At 47.1% G+C, this 7,301-nt stretch overlaps 2 protein-coding genes across 2 annotated transcripts in view; both read left to right on the plus strand.

The window, feature by feature from the left end:
- The window catches only part of LOC308595584 (uncharacterized protein), a 157,789-nt gene that overhangs the window by 142,179 nt on the left and 8,309 nt on the right, over window positions 1-7,301 (plus strand). The window lies entirely within an intron of this gene.
- LOC308595640 (uncharacterized protein) overlaps window positions 1-7,301 on the plus strand; it is a 102,224-nt gene that overhangs the window by 17,484 nt on the left and 77,439 nt on the right. The gene's annotated exons all lie outside the window — the stretch shown is intronic.

Genomic DNA, 7,301 nt, shown 5'->3' on the forward strand with positions numbered 1-7,301 from the left:
CAGGCGACCTTGGAATGGACAGCTCACGGAAGAACCCCGACCAAACCCAAGAGGAGGCGTGTAGTGGTGATAGGGGATTCCCTACTGAGGGGAACAGAAGCAGTGATCTGTGGGACTGACAAGATGTCTCGGGAAGTGTGCTGTCTCCCCGGGGCTAAGATCCAAGATGTAACTGAACGACTGCAAGGAATCATAAAACCCACTGACAAATACCCCTTCCTCTTGGTTCATGTGGGAACCAATGACACTGCAAGCAATAGCCTCCAGAAGATCAAAAGAGACTACGAGGCTCTCGGCAGGAAATTGAAGCAACTAAATGCACAAATTGTCATCTCGTCTGTCCTCCCAGTTGAACGACGTGGCCCAGGGAGAGAGGGGAAAATAGTGGAAGTGAACAGCTGGCTTCGCAAATGGTGTAAACAGGAACGGTTTGGATTCTTAGATCACGGACTGCAGTTTCTTGAAGATGGACTTCTGGCAAGTGATGGGCTGCACCTCACAACGGTTGGGAGAAATGTTTTTGCCAAAAATCTCAGAAACCTCATCAGGAGGGCTTTAAACTGACTAATGTGGGGGAGGGAGACAGTGCTCCTGAAGGTAGGAGTCTATCAATTAATGAAGATGATCATCCAAATGTCATAGACCATCCTCCCCCTAGTGGTGGGAGGAAAAAATCCTTAAATAAGAGACACGGGGGAATGATTAATGGACTTCAATGTCTGTACACTAATGCGCAAAGCATGGGAAATAAACAAGATGAGCTTGAGCTCTTGGTACAGCAAACTAAATATGACATAATAGGCATCACTGAAACCTGGTGGGATAAGTCCCACGATTGGAATGTAATAATGGGGGGATACAATCTATTTCAGAGAAACAGACCAGACAAGAAAGGAGGAGGAGTGGCGTTATATGTCAGGGATGTGTATACCTGTGAAGAGATCCAAGATTTAGATCCTCAAAGTCAAAGTGAGAGCATTTGGGTCAAAATTAAGGGAGAGAAGAATAACAGAGACCTCATTGTGGGAGTTTACTATAGATCCCCAAGCCAAACGGAGGACATAGATGATGCCTTCCTGGAACAGATGGCCAAGCATGCAAAAGGAAGGGAGATAGTAGTAATGGGGGACTTCAATTACCCGGATATTTGTTGGACGTCAAACTCAGCCAAGAGCATAAGGTCAAACAGATTCCTCACTGGCCTTGCAGACAACTTCATTGTCCAGAAAGTGGGAGAAGCAACAAGAGGAACAGCCATTTTAGATCTGGTCCTAACCAATGTTGATGACCTGGTTAGTGGGGTAGAAGTGGAAGGATCATTAGGCGCGAGTGATCATGCTCTTCTGAAGTTTACTATACAGCGGAAAGGAGCAGCCAAGCATACTAGGACTCAATTTCTTGACTTTAAGAAAGCCGACTTCATAAAACTTAGGGAAGTGCTGGGTGGGATCCCATGGACAACAATACTAAAAGGAAAGGGAGTTCATGATGGTTGGGAGCTTGTTAAGAGGGAGATACTAAAAGCACAACGTCAGGCAATACCAATGAGACGGAAACATGGAAGGTGCCTAAAGAAGCCAGGGTGGCTATCTAAAGAACTTTTAACTGAATTAAGATTAAAAAAGGATGTGTACAAAAAATGGAAAAGGGGGGAAACCACCAAAGAGGAATTCAAACAAATAGCCAGCACGTGTAGACACAAAGTCAGAAAAGCTAAAGCACTGAATGAACTCAGGCTTGCTAGAGAGGTTAAAAGCAACAAAAAAGGCTTTTATGGGTATGTTCGTAGCAAAAGGAAGAACAAAGAAACAATGGGGTCACTCAGAGGAGAAGATGGTGAAATGCAAACAGGGGACACAGAAAGGGCTGAACTACTCAATGCCTTCTTTGCCTCAGTCTTCTCCGATAAAGAAAACAATGCCCGACCTGAAGAATTTGGAGCAAATGATTCAGCAAAGGAAACACAGCCCAGAATAACTAAGGAGATAGTACAAGAATATTTGGCTAGTTTAGATGTATTCAAGTCTCCAGGGCCAGATGAACTGCATCCAAGAGTATTAAAAGAACTGGCAGATGTGATCTCAGAACCACTGGCAGTCATCTTTGAGAATTCCTGGAGAACAGGCGAAGTCCCGGCAGACTGGAGGAGGGCAAATGTTGTCCCTATTTTCAAAAAGGGGAAAAGAGAGGACCCAAATAATTACCGCCCAGTCAGTCTGACATCAATAGCAGGGAAGATTCTGGAGCAGATCATTAAGCAAACAGTCTGTGAGCACCTAGAAAGGAATGCTGTGATCACCAATAGTCAGCATGGATTTCTGAAAAATAAGTCATGTCAGACTAACCTGATCTCGTTTTTTGACAGAATTACAAGCCTGGTAGATGAAGGGAACGCAGTGGATGTAGCCTACCTTGATTTCAGCAAGGCATTTGACAAGGTGCCCCATGATATTCTTGTAAAGAAGCTGGTAAAATGCGGTCTTGACTATGCTACCACTCAGTGGATTTGTAACTGGCTGACTGACCGAACCCAAAGGGTGCTCATCAATGGTTCCTCTTCATCCTGGAGAAGAGTGACTAGTGGGGTGCCACAGGGTTCTATCTTGGGCCCGGTCTTATTCAACATCTTTATCAACGACTTGGATGATGGACTCAAGGGCATCCTGATCAAATTTGCAGATGACACCAAACTGGGAGGGGTGGCTAACACCCCAGAGGACAGGATCACACTTCAAAACGACCTTGACAGATTAGAGAACTGGGCAAAAACAAACAAGATGAATTTTAACAGGGAGAAATGTAAAGTATTGCACTTGGGCAAAAAAAATGAGAGGCACAAATACAAGATGGGTGACACCTGGCTTGGGAGCAGTACATGTGAAAAGGATCTAGGAGTCTTGGTTGACCACAAACTTGACATGAGCCAACAGTGTGACGCGGCAGCTAAAAAAGCCAATGCAATTCTGGGCTGCATCAATAGGAGTATAGCATCTAGATCAAGGGAAGTAATCGTGCCACTGTATTCTGCTCTGGTCAGACCTCACCTGGAGTACTGTGTCCAGTTCTGGGCACCACAATTCAAGAAGGACACTGACAAACTGGAACGTGTCCAGAGGAGGGCAACCAAAATGGTCAAAGGCCTGGAAACGATGCCTTATGAGGAACGGCTAAGGGAGCTGGGCATGTTTAGCCTGGAGAAGAGGAGGTTAAGGGGTGATATGATAGCCATGTTCAAATATATAAAAGGATGTCACATAGAGGAGGGAGAAAGGTTGTTTTCTGCTGCTCCAGAGAAGCGGACACGGAGCAATGGAGCCAAACTACAAGAAAGAAGATTCCACCTAAACATTAGGAAGAACTTCCTGACAGTAAGAGCTGTTCGACAGTGGAATTTGCTGCCCAGGAGTGTGGTGGAGTCTCCTTCTTTGGAGGTCTTTAAGCAGAGGCTTGACAACCATATGTCAGGAGTGCTCTGATGGTGTTTCCTGCTTGGCAGGGGGTTGGACTCGATGGCCCTTGTGGTCTCTTCCAACTCTATGATTCTATGATTCTATGATTCTATGATTCTATGTCTGAAACAAAAACAACATTCTAGGCAATACATTCATTTTTATCACAGCAATACGACGCAACAGTGAAAGCTTCAAATTTGACCAAATTTCTAAATCTTTTTTCACTTCTGTCCAACATGTTTCATAATTATCTTTAAATAAGTTCCCATTTTTGGCTGTCATATTAATCCCCAAGTATTTCACTTTCTTAACCACAGTCAGGCCTGTCTCATTCTGAAACCTCTCTCTTTCAATTGGTGTTAAATTTTTCTCTAAAACCTTAGTTTTTAGCTTGTTCAGTTTAAATCCTGCCACTTGACCAAATTCTTGAATTAATTCTAAAACCCTTTTAGTACTAGATTCTGGCTCCTGGAACGTCAATACTAAGTCATCTGCAAATGCTCTCAGTTTGTACTGTTTGGCTCTGACCTGTATACCTTTAACCAACCGGTCCCTTCTAATCATATTCAGCAGAACCTCCAGGACCGATATGAAAAGCAGTGGGGAGATTGGGCACCCCTGTCGTGTCCCTTTTTCTATCTTAAATTCTTCCGTCACCACATTATTTACAATTAATTTAGCCTTTTGTTCAGAGTATATTGCACCTATACCATTTTCATCCCCTGTAGGTTCTTCTTCATGAAACTCCAAGACATATTGTCAAAAGCTTTCTCCGCACCCACAAATATCAGAACTGCTTTAGTGTTTATATTCACTTCTAGTTTTTTTCAAATTATCAATTAAGTTCCTCAAATTATAAGACAAGTGTGTTCCCGGGAGAAAGCCCGCTTGGTCTTTATGAATCTCTTCCATCAATACAAAGAGCTTCAGTTTCAATGCAAGCCTTAGAAGACATCATCGGACTCACACAGGGGAGAAACCATTTAAATGCATGAAGTGCGGAAAAAGCTTCAGTCAAAGGGGAAATCTTAGAAAACCTCAGCAGACACACAGGGAAAAAACCATTTAAATGTATGGAGTTTGGAAGGAGCTTCAGTCTGAGTGGAACCCTTGATTTACATCAACAAACTCCCACATGAGAGAAACCCTATAAATGTCAAGTAGACAGAGGTTCAGTCCTAGTGGAAGTCCTACATCCACAGACTCATGGACAGGAAGAACTTTAACAGCTGACACCCTACAAACCCATCAACCCTCAAAGAGGAGAAGCTGTTTAAAGGGAAATATTGCAGAAAGTGCTTTAGTTATAATGGAGTGTTTAAGGAACATCTAAGGACTCAGAGGGGAGAACCCATTTAGATGTATGGAGTGTGGGACATGTTCCTTTCAGAGTCCACTCTTTTGTTCACAGCAATGAACTCAGCAGAAAATCCATTTTAAAAGCATGTCATGTATTTGTGGTTCTGCTGTTTATATGTAAATCTGTATAGTAATGAAATAATGAAGGTAACGTCTCACTCTAGTGAGTATAATTTTAGATGTAAGGTACCTTTTGATAGTGAGGGGGAGTTGGTGAATCTGGATTTCTGGGATGCTCATTTGCCTGGAAGCAGCTGGCAGAAAGCTTTTCTTCGGGAAGCCCCTGCAGATGCCGAGTTCCTGACTTCCCTCCCAGACGACAGGAAGCGAAAGTCGCACATCCATTGCCCTGTGTCCTTCCAGCCTCTTTCCTCCCTTGCTCCCTTCTGCTGGTTTGTGTGCCTGACTTGGATATCCTGTGTGCTGTATTTTTCTATTGCTGAAACTGGATTTGCCCTCAGGAGCCATGTTTTGTGCCTCACTGGGGACCCAGTGAGAACTGTATGCTTTGAAAGCTCAGTAAACTATTACTGAAGAAGTCCTGTTGCCTCTGTGTGTGTTTCTGACCTCAGTGTGGGACTTGCTCTGCACGTGGCCCCTACCCTGCTGCTACTTGGCTCATGCCCTGGAGTTGCTCTACTCAAGCATGCAAGATGGTTTTTGCACCAAACTCTGTCATCCCCCCACCGCATGATCTCCAAGCACTGATTCTTCACCCAAACTTCATCCCTGCCTCCTCAGCATTCTGAAGAAGACTGATAATACTGTAAGTTAATGGGTGATTTCCCCCCAAGCCTAATTGCAAGAGGGGAACGGAGGGGCTGCAGGGACCAGGGAAGTGTCCTGATGGGCCCATCTTCACTCTTGAACCCCATGGGGCAACCCCAGAGTTCCTGCTTATTCTGGGGTTTGGGGAAGGTACCGTAGTATTTTTCCATAGTCCCAGAAGTTTTTATTCAGTCATGCTGCTAGGGAGTTTTCCTACCAGAGGCCCACAGCTCATACTGCTATCATACTGATTTTACTGTTGTTTCTGTTTTTGCTGTCATGGAACAGCTGGGTGCGGGGGGGGGGGAGGCACCAGTTGGGGGACCTACAAGGGAAGAAGGCTTAGATCCTGGGGACTTGTGGGGGGATGGCAGTGAGCAGAGAGAGGGAGGAAAGGGAGCAGAACGGGAGGGGAGGTGTTGCAAGCTGAGGAGGAAACAGGGTTTGGTGAGCAGGAAGAGGCTGGGGCAGAGAGCAGTTTAGGCTCAGAGAGGGGAGAGGAGGGGGCCAGGAGACCCAGAGGAGGCCGGCTGCTGAAGCATCCAGGGAGACTCCCCCTCCTGCTGTGACCAGCTCCCCTCTCCCCTGGTCTTCCCAGAGCACACAGAGAAATCCAGTTCAGACCCATGAGCCTGTACATTATATTAACGGGCGTAGGGTTTTTTTGTCCCAACATGCATCACTTTAATCTCATTGACAATGAACTGTATTTTCGGCCCATTCAGCCCGTTTGGAGAAGTCCCTTTGGAGCTCCTTGCAATCTCTCTTTGTTTGCTCCGGTTGGCTGGACTCCTCCCTTTATTCCGCAGGGACCCGCAGGCTCAGCCCGACGAGCTGGGGGACTGAGCAGCCTGGCACCTAGATTTTTCTGTAACACCCCCCCACTCCCAAAGAAAGGCTCAACATCCACGCCCGTGGGTGCCTGTGGCGAGCCCAGACCCTGGAGCATCTGCATCTCTGCCCCAGCTTGAAAGTTAGGGGCTGCAGTGCTGGCAAACCTTATCTCCGCCTCCCTGTCCAGACAGAGGAATGGCCTTGTGGGGTTGGACAAGAGAGTCCCATCTGGGTGGTGTGGAGGGGGCAGTGCGGGGGCTTCGAACTGTAAAGTAGGGAGGGCCCTCCTGAGTCATCTAGTTGAACCCCCAGCATAGTAGTAATCTCAGCTAAGCATCACAGGCAGGGGGCCATCCAAGCTCCCCCCACCCCACCCAAGGAAGGCACTCTCCCCACTGGCTGTGCCAGACTGCCCTCTCAATGGCCCCTCCTGGCACACTTTCCTGTGGCCAACGACTCTTCCCCAGGGAGGGCATCTGAACAAGAGACCACCCCCCTGTAGGGTGCTGTGTTGATGTCCGCCAGGCGGAGGAAAAGCAAAGCAGCTGCGCATTGGCACCGAGGGCTCCCAGACTTCAGCCAGTGCCCTCCAGGTTTTCTGAGTGCAGGCATCGTGCTGGCTGGCACTGAGGGGAACTGCAGGCCAACCTGCCTAGGGGGCACCTGCGTGGAGATGGCGGTGCCAGGGAGAAGAGCAGCAGGTTCAGTCAGAGGCTCCTAAAGGCTCTGCCCAGTTTCTTGGCGTGGAAGATGTGACCAGCCAGCAGGGGCTGGGGCTGCAGCAGGGGGCTGGCCCCTGTTACCCAAGGTAAAGGACCCCTGGATGGTCAAGTCCAGCCAAAGGCGACTATGGGGACTTACTTCTGAGTAAGCGTGCATCAGAAGGAA

The sequence above is a fragment of the Podarcis bocagei genome, assembly GCF_964188305.1.
Source record: "Podarcis bocagei genome assembly, chromosome: 10".
Taxonomy (NCBI): domain Eukaryota; kingdom Metazoa; phylum Chordata; class Lepidosauria; order Squamata; family Lacertidae; genus Podarcis; species Podarcis bocagei.